A 21,633-nucleotide genomic window follows, 5' to 3' on the forward strand; every position below is an offset into this window, starting at 1 on the left:
TTTGCTGCTGTCTTTTTTTTTTAAATTTGTATCATTTCACCGATCCTGTTCTTCAAGGAAACTCATAAATAAGCAGATCAGCACAGCTGGCAGAGCAACACATCATGGCACAGGAACAGAAGACTGGGGATGGGGGAGGTGGGAAGATGGACCCTTTTTACATCCCCTTTCCTTCTACAGCCAATTGAACTTGAAAAAACAGCCTGAAGTACGCTAGCATCCGCTGACACCTCCCAAAGCAACACAGGAAACCTGTGGCAGAGCCCAGATCCCCCAAGCTTCAACCCATCTAAACCAAGAGATCCACCTGATTTTCGATCTTTGGGTAGCCAAGCAGCCAGCAGCTCTGGTGAAAGGGTCATGCACCGATTTCACCAAAGGGCTGGTAAAGCCAAGAAGGAAGAAACCAGCTCTGCGGACTCTGGCACTGGCATAAATCATCTTGCCACTGAATGGCAGGACTAAGCCCACTAGAAACATTACATCATTTCAGAGTTTGTGTTCAGTCCCGCTGAAGTCAAGGATATGAGTCTCACCATCTTTGGTGGATCAAGTTTTTATTTGCTTTGTTTTAAACTAAACAGGAAGGTACGGGGAATATCTGTGAATCTCATTCTATCCCTGTTGGCGAGACAAAAATTTTCAATCCTTAAAAAGCAGTAAAGGAAGATTCTGGAGTCTAGCTCTGTTAACAGTTCTTGGCAATAAGGTTTGTCTTCTAAGCTTTCTCCTCTCATAACAAAGTGCTTCTGGGCTATGACCTGCAGATACATGGAAAATGCCGAACGACCAGAAACAAGGCAGAGGTTTGTGGATTAGGTTTCAGTGCAGTGTTGCTTGCATGTCAGTGAAGCAACTGCCATGATGCACACATGCATTCTGGTAGTCATGATGCAACACAAGAGGCTCCCTGTCCCCAAAAATCATGTGTGCCATACCTCTCCATCCTCTGACACGCATGCCACATGCCCATGAATGCTATGTTACCCAACGCAAAATGTTGTAATGCATAGCTCCCAGGGACGTTGCTTCACTTGGCTTTGAAAATCACTCTGGAAGCATCTCAGCTATCTGAAGCTGGAAGTGCTCACAATGCACTAGACTGCTATTCTGCCAAAGGTCTGTGCAAGCATCTTACAGCCCTAAAACCACTCTGAGCGCTCCAATCTAAGCAGAAGCAGTAGTGTTTGAGTCTGGTTGCAGACTAGATTTGCCTAGGTTTTAAGATTTGAGATCTAATCTTAACTGGCCTACCAAACATCATTTCCATGATGCTGGAACGTTCTAGGCTGTTCTTATCAGATTTGTGCCATCTGACAAAGCATAAAAAAACTCTCAAACCCCAAAATACACTATTTTAACATCATTCCTGTTCTCCTGATCCCCATGTAATTGGGACCAAACTCAGAAAACAGGCCTCTCTGGTCATACAATCCAAATCCAGAAACAAAAACCATAAGCATGGATTTGGGTTTAACAAAAGAAAGCTTTTTCTCCACACGAAAATTAGGATGTGGATATAACAGATAAAGACTTCAACTGATGGCCATTCCTTGTGAAATAATATGTCATAAATAATAGTCTTCAGCTAGGTCAAGTTTGCAGAAAAGGATCTGGGCATCCTGGTGGACAACAAGTTGACCATGAGCAGCAAAGGCGGCCAACATCATCCTGGGCTGTACTAGGAGCAGTGTTGCCACGAGGTCAAGGGAGATGAACCTTCCTGTCTACTCAGCACTGATGAGACCACTTCTGGAGTGCTGTGTCCAGTTTTGGGCTCCTCAGTTCAAGAGAGACACGGACCTACTGGAACAAGTCCTGCTAAGGGTCATGAAGATGATTAAGAGCTTGGAGCATCTGACATATGAGGAGAGGCTGAGAAAGCTGGGGTTGTTCAGCCTCAAGAAGAGAAGGCTCAGGGAAATCTTAGCAATGTGCATAAACATGTGATGGAAGTGAGTAAAAAAAGAGAGCCGGGCTCTTCACAGTGGTGCCCAGTGAAAGGACAAGAGGCAATGGGCACAAACCAAAACACAAAAAAATCCATTTAAACTCAAGAAAAAACTTTTTCACTCTGAGGGTGATCGAACACTCAGACAGGTTGCCCAGAGAGGTGTGGAGTCCCCGACCTTGGAGATATTCAAAATCCAACTGGACATAGTCCTGGCCAGCCTGCTGTAGCTGACTCTGCTCTGAGCAGGGTGGTTGGACTAGATGATCTCCAGAGGTCCCTTCCAGCCTGAACCGGTCTATCATTCTCTGAAGTCCTCCTGGAGTGTTCTCTCAAGTTGTATACAAATACTCTGGTTTTATGAATAAATACATATTAAATACTAAGACTGCCTAATAGCAGTTATGCCCTAAAATAAAAGGTGACTGTGATCTATTGATCACAGTGATGTGAGCAGTATGAACTGTCATGATGGTGAGAGCTGTCACAATGGACTCGGGAGAAGAGGCTGCATATCTCCATAAGGCGAAGGGAAGGCAATTCCCAAACGGGAAGGCAATTCCCAAATATGTACTGCACTGACTAGTGCCAAGATAAAGCCTCCTTCATCTTTACCTTCTTTTCATCTCACTCTTTCACTCTTATTCCGAAAAGAGGTTAGGGCTTTGACTGGGGATGTCAGTGTCAAGTGTCCGCTCTCCCTCATTCAAAGGCATGTTTCATCCCAGGTCAGAGATCTGAACCTGGAGCTACCATATCCCAAGCCAGCAACCTACACTACATCGTCTTGCTTCCTGCTTGGCCTCCCTCTTGCTATCTTCCTGCTTACATTTTTCTCAAAATTTCTACCTCTTCCCAAGTATGTGGGTTTCAACAAAAGTACAAAAACAATTTCAGGAAAGCTTCATTTCACAAAAATGTTCCCATCACCTCTAATGGTGACTTAACTTTTTCTAAGTGTACATAAACATGAGACCAGCTGCGATCTCTGTGTTGTGTAAACCCAGTGCAACTCTGCTGAAGTCAGCAGATGTGGTCCAGACTTGCACTGCTTTCTTGGAAAGAGGAATTTTGCCTTCTATTTATAACATACTTCCTTGCTAAAGAAATCTCCTTAAAATGGAACCCATTTTTCAGTAAATGCTTTAGAAAAAGAAACAAAAGCTCCATCAATTACTGAAAAACTTTCCTATGCAACAGCGAGAAGCAGTACGTAGGCCAAGTTTTGCTGTTATGCTGACACAAAGCTGGAGTCGTCCTAATCTTGTCAGTAACATGATTGCATATTCCCTCTGATTTAAACAGTGCGGAACACTGTTCTAGTGCAAAGAATACACAAATCTGCCAAGAGGCAGTGAGACTTAGCTCAACTCTATACCCACGTACAGTATCAGGCAAGCACTGATGATAAATAATGATCATGAATGAGAAACGTGTGTTTAGCAACCTAAGTAATTAACAGCTAGAGAAAGACAGACAGAGAGACATACAAATCTGTCAGCACATGGAAAGGCTCCACTAATTGCTTTGCCTGGAAGTTGCTGAAGTGGACAACTTTTTCTTTTTTTCTTTAATGTTCTCCAGGAAGACAAACAAGTAAGAAAGTTTGAAACGATGGTGCCTATCCACAGCTGCAGCTGCCCACCTGAAAAGTGTCCTTCAGCTCCTAACCCGGCCCTAGGAGAAGGGCAACGTCATAACCCCCAGGCCCGTTTTAGGCGTCCTACCCCCGGCTGCCCTGCTCCGCAGGGAAACCGCGACGCCAGCAGCACCCCCTCCACACCTAGACTTTCCTCCCATTAGTCAGGCGACTTTCCTGTTGACTTAACTTCCTTTTCTTTAATGTCCCCAGCGTTGATCTTTCCAACATAGGTCCCCTTTCATATTTAATCTCTGCCTCTATTTAACTTGTCAAGGCCCTAACAAATGAGGGGAGCGCTCTTGGCTGAAGGTTTTCCTCTGATCTCCTTGCTCCGAAGAGGTAGGCGGAAGTGGATGTACTTCAGATGACAACCACAGCTCCCGTCCCAGACGATGCAAACAAGGCCGCAGGGCTCCCGAGACCACTCGCGCCCCACATTTGCCACCGGGCGCCTTTGCGCCGAGGGCGAGAACGGACTCAGCTCCCACCGCACCCTGGCCTGCACGCGGGGTTAAAAACAAGGCAGGGAGCCTTCAAAGGGTTAAAGCGGCCGCTAAGTGGGATAGTTCAAGCTAACGTCAAGGACTGCTGAGTTCACCGTGGTCTCCTCCGACTCTGGGACCCATCACCGGAGTCTCTGGGCCAGCGGCTGGTCTCGCTCCCACCGCCAAGGGAGCTCCTTTGGCTCCGCGTTGCCTCTGCTGCGGCCCGGTTCACCAGGGCACCTTCCGCCGGAGAAAGTGGGATACGGCTACAAACGCCCCGCGAGCGACGGGGCGCGGGCAAAGCGCAGAGGGGGACGGGACGAGGCCGGCCGCGAGGGCTCCGGGCGGCGGAAAAGCAAGGCCCTCGCGGCCGCCTTTCACAAATCCGGCTGCCGTTGGATGGCGCTTCCCCCGCTCCCCACCCTCATGTACGCGCACCGGACGCCGCGTTTCCCTCGCCGGGCGGCAGCCCCCGTGGCGAGGAGCCGTCTCCACCTCTCCCACCCCGCCGCCAGCACCCGCCAGGCCCGGCCCAAACAAAGAGGCCTCCACCCTGCCGGCGGCCAATTTTTTCCTCCCCTTTACCTCCGTTAAAGCAGGGATTTATCTCCCCGGTTGAAAAAAGTCACCTCCAATGCCAAAATCCCAGCTGTGGAGAAAGCCCGGACGGTCTGAAGCGGGGAGCCGCCGCTCCTGAACGCTTTTCAGTCGGGGCCGTCCAGACGCGGCGGCAACCGCTATTATCTCGAACTTGGCTCCTTTCCTGAGGCCCTAGACAAACTCGGCTTCTCCCTCGACTTGCTATTTAAAAACCGGCTGCAAGACCGGCGTACGGCATTTTCAGATTAACAGGTTGGGGCCGCCAGCGCCGGGGCGGGTGTTTTCTCCCGGCTCTGTCGACATCTGCGCCCAGGCGCCGAGCTGCTGCTTACGAAGGAGCCGCTTGGGCGTCCGCGCCGGACCCCTTCCTTTCCTTACGTGCGGCGCTTAGTTGTTAACGTAAAGGTGGATCACTTCCCACAGCAGGTTAAAAGCTTCTCTTCTGAGTGACAGGAGGCTAAAGTCACGTGTATTTATGTGTCATATAAATTTGGGGGTTTATTGCATGTCACACATCCCCTCCGAGCTCACTACTGCAAAAATAGCTCTTTATCTGCAGAAACCGCACCTCGCAGAGGTCCTCTGACCCGGGCTGAGCGTCAAGCCAGCGGCAGAGCTGGCAACGCAACACGATTTTTTGCCTCCCCGCTGCACACGCTCCTTCCGAAGCGCACGTACGGTCCGGCCCGCGGGGCGCGAACATCGGCGTATCGAAAGCCTCGTCCCGTCTGGAGGCGGACAGGAGACAGCTATTCTGTTTCGCAAAGGGTTTTAGAGATTTTGACGCCTGGCTCGATGTCAAGCAGGAACAAAACCTGAAAGGGGGAAACGCTCTTAAAAGGAAGCACTGCTTTTTAAGAGGATTGTTTAGGTCTAAAGTTCAGCAGAGCTGACACCAACCTGTGAGGCAGTCTCCTTGTAACGGGACTGCGTTTTCTGATGGAAAACGGTTGTTTCCTCAGATTGTTTTTTTTCTATATTGGATCATACCTGCAAATAGAGAGCGCGCATCTGTGGTTCTGCTGCACCCGCTGCACTCATTTACAGTGACGCAAAATGAGTTAAAACTCCGTCACCTCGATACGGTAGGGTTTTATATCACAACTATTACCGCCGTTCCCTCGAGGTCCCAGCCAAGATCAGAGCCCAAATCAAAGTAGATACAGTGCAAGCACATGCGAGAACCCATCCAAATAGAGCAAGCGGCCCAAAAAAGCCTGAGCAAGAACAGAGCGACGAAACCAATCAACCGAGGTCCCGCAGCAGCTTAATTGCAGAGGCAGGAATACAGCTCCCAAGAGCAGCTCACACCACCTTTTACATGTATTTGCACAAGCATAAGGGACCACACACTTGAAAAGCAGCCTCATTGTATACTGTAACTGAGCCCCGGCTTTGGGGCAGGCGGATCCGGACTCGCGTGCCGGTGGCCTCCTGTTTACAGCTCGCAGCTGCGCGCTTGCCTTCTGTGGCAAACCAGGACCAAAACAGCGCTGTTGGTACATGGTGACTTCATTTAATGCCTTTGCTTGCTTAGTGCACCTGGACAAGAAAAATCACAGATATTTTGTACTGATTTGTGCTGTAAGGGAAGAGTCCAGCCCTCTCCGGGTCCAGCTGTAGCACAGAGTGAGACTGATGCAGGGAAGGAAATATCCAGCAAGAGGAGGAAAAAGAAGCAATTGCAAGAGGATTGACAGTGGGGGAGCCTGGGTGATAAAACCCAGGCACAAAAACGCAGACTGGCTTTAACAACTGGAAGCAGCTCGCAGAAACCACAGAAACGTAGGCAGACATTTATGTCATCGGTGTGTGAGAGTGAGTTGGCTCCATGCGGATGGACCAGCCGCTCAGGCTGCAACCCCGATGGCTGCGTGAAGGCCAGCCTTGGAAGGGACGATCCCCGAAGGCAGTGGATGGGAAGAGCCTCACCTACAGCGGATTCAACCCCTCATCAATTTGTGGGGCCAGCTGGGTATTTTACACAGCTGCGCTGTACCCTACAAGCCATGGAGCGCCACACTGTTTTTTAAACGTCCGGCAACGACACAGTACGGCAACGAGCGGACATCACCTCTCAGGCAATGATAGCAAGTCACAACATCCAAACAGAGGGGCTGGACACCAAGGGCAACTTGTAGGAATCCAGTAAATCTATTATCCTCAAATTCCTAAAGCTGTTGGTAAATGTTTTTAAAAAAAAAAAAAAAGAGTGATGGCTGCAGAGGAACCTGATTAAAGTAAAAACAACAACAGTAATTACATTTTGAACCAGAGAGGTACAAGGTTGAAGTCCGTGGAAAATCCAGTCTAGGAGCCCTATAAGACAAGCGGCGTTGTAGGCTCAAAAGCTGTCTAGATAGAGTCCTTGGGGGACAATATCTTCTTGCCAATCAAGCACCCATCCTTTTAAAATACCATAGCTCCTGGATAAAGCATTTGCATTTCCCTCTGTCAAACTGCAGCCTTGTCTACGGCATCTTCAAAAAGCGATCTTCAGAGCAGCCACACGCACGGCACCCTCCAGCTCCTGCGGCAGAGGGGGAAGCCTAGTTTGGAGGGCAGCAGCGAGGCTGCCCAGGCTGCGCAGACACGCACGCCAGCCTCCGATCCCTGGGCAAACGTTTCTGCTCTGCTTGCTCTGTAATTACAGAAAGCAGCTTCTAGGGGCCACCATTAGAAGGGAACCGCAAGATTACAGAGGGCTTGTGGATAGCCACAGACGGGCCCACCAGAGCTGAAACTGCGGGTGCCTCAAACAGTGGATGGAAACTCCCAGAAAACCTCAAGCCCATTACCAAACGCTGACTCCTTTGTGTCGCTTCAGATTCAGATGAGGAGGGCAGGCATTAAATCCGCAGCAGATCTGCGGTTTAGGACTTCTGTTAACATGGGAGCTTTCTCCTGGGTGATTTCTACATTCTGATTGTATATAAACAAAGAATATAATCTGTTTTTGAGGATTTAAAGTCTGAGGATCTTATTATCAATGTTAAGTTGCTTAGCCAGTGCCAACAGCCTTTGCTCACTGGGTCTGATATGCTGAGTCCTTTTTTTTTTTTTCCCCTAACACTTTACAAAGGGAGGGAGCATTAGTGGAGGGAAAGTTGAGGCTGCTTTTGAAGAACTGCTTGATATTAGGGAAGTCAGGCAAAAACGTTTCTGGTTCAGATTAGCAGGGTTGGGTTTTGAGAGAAGAGACCTTTGGCTAAGAGCACACAAACTCTTCCCCGATGCACGACCCAGCCAGTTCTGAGCATTAAAACGATGGCATTTCCAGCATCCTTTCCCTTGAGAGGCCGTCCTAGAAGCTCATGTGTCTGGAGCTATTTACTCTCCTGGATCGCTAATGGACAGGGTAGACACAACTCTTGAGTCCTTAGTTAGGCACCTAAGTTAGACACCTACAATTAGATAATATGACACCTCCACACTCTCTTTCACACGCTTTTTACACAGTCAGACTAGTGCTAACAAACCTGAGCGTCCACAAAACTAAGCACCTCTCATTTTAGGATTATATTACCCCGGGAACAAACTGTATCCCTTTCCCCGGGAGCTACAGCTTGACTGGTTGCTGAGTATCAGCTTGGGTAGGTTACAAAAGGTGGCTCGTTTGCTTCAATGCACTTTCATGCACATTAAAGAGGAATCGCAGACGAAATGCAGGACCAGCCTCCTCCACTGAGACACCTGTCTGCAGAGGCAGCGCCTTGCATCCAGCGGTCTATTCGCAAGGAGAAGGGGAGGAGGAAAGAAAATGCGCTCTCTGAACGCGAACACCACCTGTCCAAGTGGTCGGCTTGTCTCCGGCGGCCTCCCTTTGACGCATTACACACTGGATTTGGGCTAGAGAGCGCTGCGTCGCGACACATTCATAAAAGTAGCCGCGACCAGAAAAGGAGGGAGGGAGCCTCTGGGCTTCCTGCAAAATGTACCTAGCAGGAATTAAAATGTAAAAGAAACACCCTGCAGGGTCTTCGCAGAAGCTGTAAACCTAAGCAACTCCTTTGCCAGGTGTTACTCCGAAGTGCATGCTGTTCAAGCCGCTCTTTGCTGGCACCTCGCCTGTCTCATCCTCCCGCTACCCCCGAGCCCACTGGGCAGGCGGCGCTGAGCCGGGGCAGCCGGGGAAGCTATTAGCAAGGGCCGCTCAGCAAGGGCCGAGCCGGCGACGGGCTTTGAGCAGCTGAATGAAGTGTTGTCATTTCCCAGCTGGGAGCGGGAAAGAGCACGGCGCCGCTTCCTGATGCTGTTATTTTATTTTGCATCGGCTTCCCCTTCCCGCTGTCTGAATGTCACAGATTACTTCACCGCTGCGCTGGGCGCGGGAGGGGGGGAGCCGAGGGGGAGGCGCGGGCTGGCCAGCGCTTCCCGAGCTGCAGGCATCCCCGATTTCAGGCTCAGCTGCCGGACGGAAATCAGAGGCTGGAAGGGACTGGCTTGCTCACCGGGAAAGTCACCCCTTGGGAAGCAGGAGCCCAGCCCAGGTTGTTAACCCACCTGCCAAGGCTTGCAAACGCTCGAGGATCCTGCTCCCTGCCTGTCTATTTAACCCCTCCGCTCTACGGCTCGTGATGTCGTGCTGGCTCAGGGAAAATAAGCCCCGGGTTCCCTTTTGGAGCCTGTCAGCAGCGCTCCTTTGTCAAGCGGAGGCCTTCCTGTCAAGGGACACAAAGTGCTCGCTCTCCTTTTCCTCTCGGGAGCCGAACGTGCTTCCTCCACCGCAGCCCCAGCCTTTGTCAGCCCGCGGCAGCGGGGCAGCTGGCGGGACGCCCGCTCGCCTGGCAGGCGGGCAGTCCTCTCCGCACGTCCCACGGCTCGCTCCAGCCTGCGGGCGCAGGGCCCCGACAGCCCCGGGATGGCCGGTCTGGACAGACGGCAAGGATCCACCCTCCGAGCGCTGCTTCGGGGCGCAGCAACTCCACCGATGCCGTCCGCGGCCGCTCGGAGTTAACGAAAAGGAGCCGTGCCCTGCAGCGTGCACCGGTCTGCAAGAGGGCTGTTGGGATCCTGTTTGCAAAAATGGAAAAGGCGGCTGCAGGGGCTACATCTGAAGGCAATATATGCCGGCTTCTGACCCTTTTTCAACTCATCTGGCTTCAAACTAGAGGCAGCCCAAAAAGCAAAGGGTCCATTTGATCAAGTCAGGACAAGTCGTGTAGCCACATTATCATATATCCCTTCCTCTACAGAAAGCTCCTTCCCACAGCACCAGTAAGCTGGCCAGCCAACGCCGACTGAAGCACTCACACAAGAAGTAAAAACAACAGGAAATGCAAGAGTGAGGATGTGATTTCCTCAATGATGCTAGAGTCTCAATAGTGGCAGCAGCGAGGACATCGAACTCTCCGGCTTTCGGGAGAAAAGTCCCTTTCACCACCACGTCTATGTTCACTTACTTCTGAAATTTCATTTTGTCGTGGCCCTGTTTTCAGGAGTTGGCTGAACGTCTGCAAATGTACATGCCTAGATTTGTACCCTGTTATCTGTCTGCACAAAAAAAACCCACTAGACCAGACTCCATTCTCCCTCCATATCCTTCTAAGTAGCATCTTAACCCATGAGTAAAGGGCAATAGGGGAGGGAAGGAGCTGTCCTACCTACAGGCCTGCCACTGGCCTACCAGGTGGGTCATAATCTCTCCTCCTTGTGGCTTAGTTGAGTGACATCTCTTCCATGGGCCTTGGATCTGTAAAGCAGGGACAATAGTGCCTCCTTGGTAAGGCATTTTGAGCCCTATCCACTGAAAGGTGCAATACAGGGCTTATCACCCAATGATTTCAGCAGGGCTGTTCCCACAGTAAGGTAGCCCTCAGTACAAGGACAATCAACACAACGATATCATTGCAGACATAAGCCAGGAAGTGAGTGAGAAGTGAGCCACAAGCTCAGAGTGTAGGCTGAGGCTGTTAAAATCATCCTTTGTCTTAAGGCAAAAAGCGGAAGATGCCAATAAGAACATTCTGCATAGATTTGCTTCGTTCTGCAAAGGATGCAAAGGGCTTTCTTCAATATGCAAACACAGGAAGGCGAATTAAATGGTACAGACTGGGGCAGCATGTTGTTTCTCTGCAACAGCAACTTGTTCGCTGATTTCCCACATAATTATCAGATGAGTAACATCTAGCAAAATTTGCTGTGTGTCGTTATTTGCTGTGTGAAATTTACAACACTTTCAATTTTTAAGTGTATAAGAGCACTAAGTGTATTAAAAGTATATGAGCATATTAAAATCACAAAATAAAATGCAGAAAGTCAGGCTTGAGGGCAAAATTAGTGTCCTCAGGAAACACTCCTCCTTGGTTTGGGAAGAGAAGACCTGAATCGCATTCTCCTCTACATGACAGTCCCTCTTCCTTCCACAGTTTCAAAGAAAATTCATTTTAATAGGTAAAACTAGTAGAAGATCCCACGGCTCACGCGCACCACAGCATCAAGACAGGCCTCAGTTGTTGCTCCCAAATGTATCACAGACTTAAGGGCTGCTGGGGTCTAAAGCATTGAGTCAGGTTGCCCTGTCAGCTCTACAGTGGCCCTACCTTGTGAGCTCCAGCAAACCGCTTAATCTTTCTGCAGCCCCTTACTTGACCCCTTTCCTCATCTGTAAATCAGGATTAAAAGCATCCTTTCCTATCTTCTTAAGAGACTTTGAAAATGTATGCCACATGGATTACCCTTGCGTACTGACGATGTCCACCTTCCCCTGAGAAGCCAGCCTTGAGGTCTAAACCAGCAGCGGCCTCACCAAACGCAGACTGACACCTCGGAAATCTTTGTGGTGAAGCGGCCTCTGCACCCAGATGCAGGCCTTGCATCCTCCGCATGGGACTTCCCAGTGGCCAGTCTCCCCAGGAGCACGCTCCCCTGAGCTCACACCAGCTTTCCATTGAGGACCACAACTGTAACTTGGAGCTCTCTCTTTCTGTATAAAGCTTCTGGCCATCTATGCAAGAAGCTCTACAGGGCAGGTAGTAAAACCTCAACCTGCATCAACTTGTTGGCAAATTCTCCCTGAGCCAGGCAGAGAAGGATGCGTAAACATACCAGTGCTTTGCAGGAAAGAAAGGAGCTCCCAGCCCCCTTTTAACTCATCTAGCCTCATCCTGCACCCACGAGAGACAATCACAAGAGAAAAGTAGGGCTGTAGTTGCACAGCTTCAACTGACACAAATTGTCACTACGGCTGAAGTTAGCTCTAATCTAGATCAGTTTATTAAAATTACCGTTAGACACGTGCACTGCTAACACGCTGCCAGGTCTGGGCTGAAGGACGAACGCCATTCGGCAGCGCGCAGCACTGCTTGCGGTAACTCAGGATCGGAGTCACCACCGCACAGCCCCACGGTTTCAATGAGCATTTAAGCAGGCAGGTTGCATTAACTCCAATGTCCACACACAGCCTCCAGCTCTGACGTTTGGCTTGAAGGTGTGTAACTCTCCGCTGATCTCTAGGGCGACAGGGGAAAACGCTATCCCCGCACCCCTCAAAGCACAAAGAAAATCTTTCATTTCTCGCTTCTTTTTCTCCCCCCTCCAAGCGATGGCATTCCACACCAGCTGTAATCAGCACGCACACTCTCCCAAAGTGCCATTTAATACCCGCACACAAAACTGCAGCGTGACTCACTTTGGGTTGCGCACAATAATCGCAAGACACAGCAGCCCCGGTCTGCCAGGCTCCAAGAGGCTTTCTGCAAGGACACTGACTCAATCCCCTCCCTTTCCACGGGCTCTCGGCTACGTGCCGAAGAGATGGACAGCATTTCTCTCCGTCCCATCCACCCCCACCTCCACTTAATTTCATGCTTGGACTGTGACTGCACTAACAGGGCATATCTAGTTTCTCCCTCGTATGCTGATTAAACCGACATGGTGCTTTGCACAGTCTTTCACGGACTCCTTATCTCAGTAACAAGAGGGAGGAAAAAGCACAAGGACAACTCTGAGCAAAGCAACACCGTCTCCTTCCCTGGCACTGGCAAAGTCTCTCTGGGAAATGGCGTGCACCCTCTGCCAGGAAGATGGGAGAGAAAAGTTACTATAGCTCAAAGGGCTTGTCAGGGCAAGCAGTCCTAGGAAATGGGAAATGAGGTATTCAACCCCATTCCTTGCCATAAGCTCTGCAGAGTCTTACCTCAAACTGTGCCTGCAAGCTCTCCTCCATGGAGACAAAAAGAGCGTTGCTTTCCACTCTAGTTATACTCAGAAGAGTTTCACCCTCACAGCATTGAGGAGGACATGGACAACTTGGCATGTCGCAATGCACTTTGGGGAGGGGGGTAGAGGCTCAGAGGAGCTGTGGACAAAGGTTTTCAGAAGCGACCTCTGCTTCTAAGATCTCAGCGAGAGATGCCCTAGACTGGATGCCAGAGGACGAGAGTGCCTTGTTTTGCCATGGCTGCCATTCTGCATGGCCGGGAAAATCAAGATCATTTTCCTGATTGCAGAGCACCGAAACTACGACTGAGTGCTGCTACTTTACATCATTCCAAAACTCATTAGATACATTTTAACAGCATAATTTTTCCTGAAATTGCCTTTTTGTCTGCCAGGCTTTCAGGCTGTTGAATGTACTCTAGCAATCTTATGAAGTTTTTCTGGCAAAACCTTTTTCCGGTAGGACTGAAAAAATTACTCAAAAAATGAAATTAGGGATTTTTACCTAATCCCATTTCCTTAGTCATTTAAATGGTCAGAAAAGCAGGAGGATTCTAAGGCCCACAACAATTACAAAGTGAATTGCCACTGTACCAGGATAAATCAGTAGCAGAGCTGTGGATTAGGCTCAGGGATGGGAAACAGTTCACCTAACATTAGGTGCTTGGATCACTCTGAACACAGGATGCCTGGTGCAGCTGAAGATGCCCTAGGGTCATCCATATGAGGCTGGCAGATAGGACACTGGGCCTACGAGAAGCCTATATTCTTCTAGAGTAGCACAGCTTTGGGTAAGATCTCTCATGTACAGGTTATCTGTATTTAAGATACTAAATCATTGCCTAGATTTCTACAAGGCAGATGCCTACATCCAGGTTAATCCCCTTCTGCTCCTTGCACAACCAGTATAGAGAGGCTTAATTCATCTCCTGATAATGGAGGCACTTAAAACAGGTCAGATGATTCCCACACCAGGTCTGCTAGCCCATAGCTCAGCGCGCTCTCCACTAAGACTCACTTTGACAGGCTCTACACATAGCAATAGAGCAATGCATGCAGGACCTGTGAAGCTACTCAGGGAAATAAGGATGGCCCCAAGCCAAAGTCTTCATCAGTCCTACAATCTGAAGCTCTAAGAGACTTTTAGAAAATACAGACATATGAATGTGCCTTTCTCTCCTGCCTCTTTCTTGGGCTGTGGCCAGAAACAAAACTGCTTTGGTACCATAAGACTGGCTTTTCACTCCTAATGAGTTTGTGAAGCACTCGCAGCTCCTTTCAGCTCATACTGAAACCATTCAACACCTCTACAAGTTCCTTGGTTTCTCAGAGGAGCCAGCCCAGCGTCTCCTAAGCTGACCTGACCGTCCAAGAGCATAACGCGCATATAAAAGAGCAGGCTCTGTGATTAGAGGCTTGGCCTAGAAATCCTCCAAAACCATCACAGGCATATTTGCTGTCTCCAAATTCCCTTATCATAACCCTTGCAAAGAGGGTAGCACCTCGGAGAAGAAGGAGGGGAGATTTCCCTTCCTTCTCATTTCAGAACGGGATTTCTTATCTGGGACGCATGTTGCTCATGCAAATGGACCATCTCAGACATGAGCTTCCTCAGCAGTTCATTCACACAAAACTTAGTTTGCAGTGAGAGGCAGAACTGTTCTACTCGCACATAACAGACATTTGTGCAGTTTAAAACGAGCTATTTCAGATGGAAACATCTTTGTTTGGCTTTGGGTTTTTTTGATGGGACCAGAGAATTACAGCTGGTATCACTATTGAATGGAGCTAGGCCAGGTGGGTTATCACTCCAGATTGCTGTTCTACTGGAAAGTGCTTTCACACACACTGTTTGGCTGGGCTGGCTAATACACTGCAGCACTTACTGCTCCTTGATGCCTATGAGTTCACTTCTAGGCTCCAGGCCAGCTTGGAAATCACATAACCCACATGAGTAGCAAGGTTGTAAGGAGACATTTGTCAAGAAAAGAGATAGTTCCTGAGTGCCATTCCCTGCAGGACATATCTCAGCAACCCTGAAACTTAGATAGTAACTAGTCAACACTTTGGAGACTAGCCTTGGGGAAGTCAGCTGAGAAACGACTGCCCACCACCACAACTAAGTGAGAGAGTTACCATGCTGAGGGTTGGGGGGCGGGGGGTGGGGTAGGGAGGAGAAAGCACCTCTGGCTTTTTTCTGCAGAGAAACACAGAAATTTGGACTCATACTGTAGCGCTTTTATGTCAAGCAGAAGGGCCAAAGAGGCATAACAAGGCTCTTAATCACTTGCTCTCTCTAGAAAAGACAGCTGAGCATGGGGAGTTCTCTTCCAAGGAGCTCCGTGCACACATCAGCACAAGGGGCACGAAGATGATGCCAGGTAATCGCTGTGTGGCACATCACAAGAGGCATAGGGCAACGGCAGATGGCATTGCGTGGCCCGCAAGGCACCCCATTTACAGACATGCCTCTGAAGGAGATCAAAAACTGCCAAGGGTCTTTCCCCAACCAGAGCAACACCTGACTGGGCAGGCACCGAGCTGGAAAAACACCTTGGAGAGCTCAGTGCTGATCTTCCCACAGAAGGTCCTTTTCCCCAAACCCTCACTGTGACGTGGCAGGGACAGTTGCTCTGGCCCTTCACGAGTCCCCCTCACTCGTGTCCTCTCTCTGAAGCACCTGGCACATCAGCTTCAGCTAGTTCTGCATTTGGGAGATCAAGGGAGACTATGCAACCTTGCCCGGCCAAATCCTGACTCCTCACAAGCACATGCTTCCACTGGGGAAGCCAATGGAGTTTTGACCCGTTCATATGAGGATGAAATTTGTGCTAAAAACAAGCAAAATAAAGAGCAGACCCTTACTATATCATGATGGAACACCCTCCATGAAAACATAGCCATTGTTGTCACCAGGTTTCCCATACCCTGATAGTCACCTTTTTCTTTTTTTGTTTTAATTGTTGCTGTTTATAGGTAGCTCACTGTTTGGGGAGGGGGGGGAATTGTTTTGTAACATTTCTCAAATGAAATTGTGACAACGGTGTGCAGAGCACAGCACTTCCCCTCTCTTCCTGGGTAAGCTGCAGCATAAAGGCTTTGGGGCTGATCTCACATCCTCTTAGACAATTAAAAGTCAAGGCCAGCAGCACAGCCAAAACTTGACACGCTCTTTAGAGAACAAAGGTCACGAGATTGAAGTCTTCACTCCCTGCTTTGGCTGAAGCAGCATGAAACATCCTCTTCAAAACCTGAGGCAGTTGAATCTTTATCAGGTGATGATGGCTTTTTGGAGAATAAAGAAAACTGACCTCAGTGTCTTCCCCGCTGCTGTTCCACAAGAAACCTTCAAGCCACCTAATTATTATAAATTATTTCCCAGTAAGTGCTCCTGCCTCGTGACAGTGGTCTCATCAGACACCAGGTCCAGCGATAATACTCCTGATGCCTGTGATAAAAGCTCGGCCAACGCTGAGTATGACGGTTAAAGCAAGCCAGAAGGTGGGCGGTCACAGGCTAAGCTTTGCCCCGGCTCCCTGAGGGAAAGAGCAGGCCGAGGTGGCTGTTGCAGAGGTGCCGAGGTGACCTCCACCCAGCCACAGGCCATGCCACCGACTGGCTGGGGACCCGGGGGCTGGAGAGGACAACAGCTGGGCAGGAAATGAGCCAAAGAAATGCTGCGTGACAAACCCAGCCCTCCTCACGCTTTTGCATAAATAGCATTTTTGGAAGATTAAATAAAATAAAAAGTCATTACATGGTTAAATGGTTAATTTCACGGCCACGCTCATAAAGCTGAGAGAAGTCTTGAGTGTAGCCGTGGGGCAGCCGTGTTCAAGCCTGACAGCACCAGCTCCTCCCGCAAAGAAATGAGGCTTCACTAAATAATTTGGTTTTGGCTAATTTAAAATTAATCCTCAAAGCACATTGCTTGGTCAGCCCAGGAGTCTCCCTCTTGAAAGAGTCCCAAAAGTCAGATTCCTACAATAGAAGTCGGCCATCATCCTGCCCATTGCACAAGGTCTAGTCCATGCTAGGAAGGACTTCCATCCCAGAGAGCTCAGAGGCCTTTCCTGCATCCATGCTGCCCATTCCCAATGCTCCCCGCTCTGTCTAGCACACCGAAATCCTCATCTGAGAGCCCACCCAAGTCAAAGGTAGCCTCCAACTTGAAGAAGCTATTTGTGGGTATTTAACAAGACCCAACACAGTCCTAGTTCCCACTTCATCTGCTTGGGGCACGGATGACCCATCAGGAGAACCGACAGTGGTGAACTGAAATTATCTTTGTGTTCGCAGTATTCGCCTTTTCCCCCTCCTTCCCACAGCCTCATTCACGCTCCGGTAGCAGAGTGCAGACTGACTGCGCTGCATTTCCCCCTGCGGTTTAGTTTTTTTCTAACATAGTCTTTTTCCCAGCATAGAGCCTTCCTGACGGTTCCCCGTTGGCCAGAGAAATGCCTCACAAAATAAGTGTTTTCAGGAGCTGTTTCTTCCTACCCACTTAAAGAGCAAGGGGTGTTTTCCCCTCATCAGCTCCACAAAAATATAAACCACAAGGCACCACAGAATCAGACCTCTCATTTCCCTAAAGAACTCCAAGACTTAAATCTGAGCTCTTCCAAACTCAGGCGCAAATTGCGAAGACAAAATCAAGCAACTCCCTTACCACTACCAATAGGGCGACTGCATTCAGCTGTGAACTCTCACAGATCTAAGCCCGAACCAGACACATGGTTTACACTTTGCTCAAATACATTTTTAGATGGTGACGTTTGTGGGCATATGAACTCCCATGACAGGAGCCACAAGACAGGAGAGCAGATAAAGGGAACGAGGAGAGGGAATGGATTCTGGAAGCCAAGCAGGGTGATAGTCAGATGTAAAATAGCTCACCAATAGCACACCAAGGGGTTGGTGTGCTCCGTAGCACATCTCGGGATCCAGGATGCCCAAACATCCAGCCAGAGAGCACCACAATGCCTTTCTGACCCATGTGTCTGGATTGCTTTCCTACAGAAATCAAAGCACCCCAGGGAGAGGAAAAGGAAGGCCTGAGGCACATCCCAATTTCACCTCGGTGGGAGCAGGACGGGGTGCGCACTCAGAGAGGAGCACCTGGACCCGGCAGGCCAGAGATGGCCCCCATCACCACCTCCAGGTTTCAGTTTTGGGTGGAACATGATGGCCTTGCAACTTCAAACAACACTATAGCGAAACTCCAGCTGGCCCTTTCCTCCAAGGGTGATCACTCCCTAGGTACTCAGGTGTTAAGAAGGAACTTTCAACTCATTAATCCAGCAGAACATGTTTTGTTGAATCAGTTTTCAGTCATGTTAGTGAGTCCAACTGGCCCAGCACAGTCAGAGGAGCACATGAACCAGCTGGGCACGAGAAGGCAGCAGGCAGCCAAAAGCAGGAAAGGGCGTGGGGGGAGAAGGTTAAGGGACCACCTCCTCTTGATTGACCACAAGCTCAGAGTTAAACTCACCTAAAAATACGATGTTCACATAAACATTTGCTGACAAATAGTTCTTTGTCCCAACACAAGCAGAGAGCACACTTCAGGCAGGAGGTGCTAAGGAAGAATTTACCTCATATGATTCCCTGCTAAACAGAGCAAGATACACTGCAAAAGCTAGTGCCACCTCTACGTGCTCTACCTGGTCTGTGATTAGGAGAAGATAAAACATTTCCAGCCATGTTCTTAAATAAATAAATACTCCATTTCATGTATTGATCTACTGTACTTTTACTGAGCCAAAGGCAAAATCTGCATCGTATACCACTGAAGTCAGCGGAATCAAAATGTAAAAAGGGGAAATATCCCAAATTTTCTTCAGCCTTCTTTCATGAGATGCTGAAGAACTTCCAAGAGATGGATGAATGGTGCAGAACAGGAAAACTGCATTTTAGCTCTGCAACCAGTTTCTTAATACTCCTAGGATCGTCCATCAAGGTTTATCCCTTGAAAACTGGATTGAGGTTATCAGACATTAATTACCTATATAAAAAAAAATCTCACCTCTTCCAAAAGACTAATGATTAAAAAAATAAAATTGATAAAGAAGTCATAATGGATGAACACACACGTACATTCACCATGCTACTTACTAACCACAGCCCCTAATAGGAGATAATGGCAGCTGCTTTCAAATGAAACGTCTAAATGGGTCTAGAGCTTGTTTTCTCCAAACTCAGCCAGGCATTACCGCTGCCACAGCCACTTTCAATCAAGCTTTTACTGGCAAAGCAAAACAAAGGAAGAAGTTAAATCCATGGGAGATTTCCAATGAATACCTAAAAATCTTTTCATGGGATGGAGTGAGGGAACTCTGTACCAGCAATGACCTCAGAAACCCGGTGAGTTCACTACACTGCAGACTGTTCCCTCACTCTGCTAGATTTTAATTAGCTAATTCAAGGTCTTGTATGGAGGAGGAAAGAGTCTTGCTTGAGCAGCAGAAAGTTCAGCTAAATTTGCTGTGTGCTTGGAATTTAATACATGAATGCCGAGATCCTTTAGGGGATTGTTATTTTACACGGTTAAAGGAGGCAGGCGTGCAGACACTGTGAGCTTTTTAAAGGAAGGTACAGGCAGACAGCGTGCCCATTTATCCGTGCGCAGCATTTCTTCTGATGCGACGTGAGAAAATACATGCGTTCAGATCCTGCGCGGTGCGGACGGGGAAGCGTGCACGGAGAGCGGCGTGCGTGAACTTGCGACTCTGGGTGCACGCAACACACACCAGAGCCTTTTTTTTTCCTGCATATTTTTCCTCCGTAAGCTCTTTTGACTCGTCTGAGGAACAAAGCCAGGGGTTGAAAGATGCAGCAAAAGTGCCTTGTTACACAGAAGAAAGAGATACTTTAACTTGGCTATCAATAAGTTTTGCCTATTTACATGTGTGCAGAACGCTCTGAATAAATTACGTCCCCAGGATTTAGCTTCACGACACTGACCCAACAAAAGAGGACTTACAGGCCGGCCCGGCCGAGGGGAGGGGGCAGAGGGGGAAACACATTTTGCCCAAGATAAAACCCCTTCCAGGAGCACGAGGGAAAAATGGGTTAGTGTTTCGCTTTGAAGAGCATGGCTTTAACATCCCTTTCAATTTATTTTCAGATGCATTTCCAGCTTTAAGAGGTTGGGTTTGTATCAGCTCTGGTGAGTTAGCTCCACATCTGGTCTCTGTGGGGGTGAGGAAGGGATGGTTTTGCTTTTTTAATTACCAGCTCCAAGGAAGGTAAAAGTGATGGGAACGGTGGGGCGCCTCCGATGTCAGGTAGCGGTTCGCCCCGCTGGAGTGAGGTTTCACTCTGAGGGTCGTATGGATTTTGGCAGCCAACAGAATTGCTTACAAGGTACCAGCTAGGTTTTATATCTTATTTTAAGTGTGTGCACATGTGCCCCCACAAGCGTCTACTGCGATATATCTGCAGAAAATTTACCTATAAGGGTGAGGTGGGGAAGACACAATCTGCCACATCACAGCACGGGCCGGAAAAGCAGCTTTCCCACGGGCCAGTCCTACATCAGAGGAAGCGCTTCAGCGTTTTGCTAAAAAAGACACCCTAGAGAGACGAATCCCACTGAGGTAAAGTCAGCGGGATTTCTTAAGACGTCCACCGTGTAACTGAAGGATTTTTCTGTTCAGTAGCAATACAGTGGCACAGTTGGGAAATTAGATTTTCCCAACTATCGAAAGGAGACTTTCCCATATGGCAGATACCCGCCTCTATCCTTCGTTTGCCTGCAGGGAATTAATCACGTAGCGAGGTGCTCGAAAGGGTTTAGTCGAACGCAAGTTTGTGCCCTCATAAGGGAATAAGCAGACGAAACTCCCAGCTCCGAGCTCCGCTGGACAGATGAGGCAGTCTAATGGTACGCGCTGATCTCCGCATCCTTGAAACTGCAACACCATGAAGCAAACCCTGGCTGCATTCCAGGCTTGCACTAGCCAGCGGCTTTAATAAAAATAAGTGAAGAAAAATAGATTCATGAGACTGACAGCTCAAGCAGGTTCCCCACAAAAACGGCAACTGGAAATATCCCCAACTGACAGGCTGTCCAGTGTGTCTGTGACAGCAGTTTGGGATGGGCCGCCAAAAAGAGCTAAAGAATACACGATTGCTTCCTCCTTTAAGCGCAGTGAACGCAAACATGAATTCCTGACCTCCCTGATATGAAAACTGAATACCCTGAAAGCGAGAGAAAAGGAAACCACCAACATCATAGCTTCATGTTTAATATCAACGGGAACATGCAGAACCTTTCTTCACTGCTTCAAACAAACGAGTGACTCATTCCCTTCACAGCAGCAATCCTTATCCTCACTGCCAGCAAAATAAACAAAGCGAAAAAAATCCATCTCAATTAGGTGAGTTCTCTGCCCCCAGCACCCACCAGTGAAAGGCACTTGACAAATGATATGGGAAAACTTTTGAGAAATTTCTCACCATCATCCGAAACAGCCTCTCTGCAATTACTCTGCTTAAGCCATTCAAAACCACTGGCACAAGTGTACTCATTTCAATGCTCTTAATCTTATCTGTGGAAGAGGATCCAGGGCATCAGCTTCACTGATGTTTCCAGGAAGAGGAACTCTAATCAAGCATTTCTCCCCATGAATAACAGACAAGGAATGTCTACGCTTGGCCAGTAGTAGGCTGTGAAAAATTAACAAAACCTTGTAAAATCCCCTATGGAAGCAGGGGAGAGCTAGCAGAGGATTTAAGTGTTGTCTTGTCTCCACCATTACAGATGTTGCTAAGGCAAAGATGACCCAAGGATG

General features: G+C 48.7%; 1 protein-coding gene across 5 annotated transcripts in view; it reads right to left on the reverse strand.

Moving 5' to 3' along the window:
* The window catches only part of FGFRL1 (fibroblast growth factor receptor like 1), a 184,359-nt gene that overhangs the window by 140,317 nt on the left and 22,409 nt on the right, over positions 1-21,633 (reverse strand). Inside the window, exon 1 of one of the 5 annotated variants that reach the window (XM_009686103.2) lies at positions 4,664-4,795. The exons of the other annotated variants lie outside the window; for them this stretch is intronic. The gene's annotated coding sequence lies outside the window, so the exon portion shown is untranslated. Of the gene's footprint in view, positions 1-4,663; positions 4,796-21,633 lie in introns of those variants that run through there. 5 annotated transcript variants of the gene reach the window in all.

Source organism: Struthio camelus, chromosome 4 (genome assembly GCF_040807025.1).
Source record: "Struthio camelus isolate bStrCam1 chromosome 4, bStrCam1.hap1, whole genome shotgun sequence".
Taxonomy (NCBI): Eukaryota; Metazoa; Chordata; class Aves; order Struthioniformes; family Struthionidae; genus Struthio; species Struthio camelus.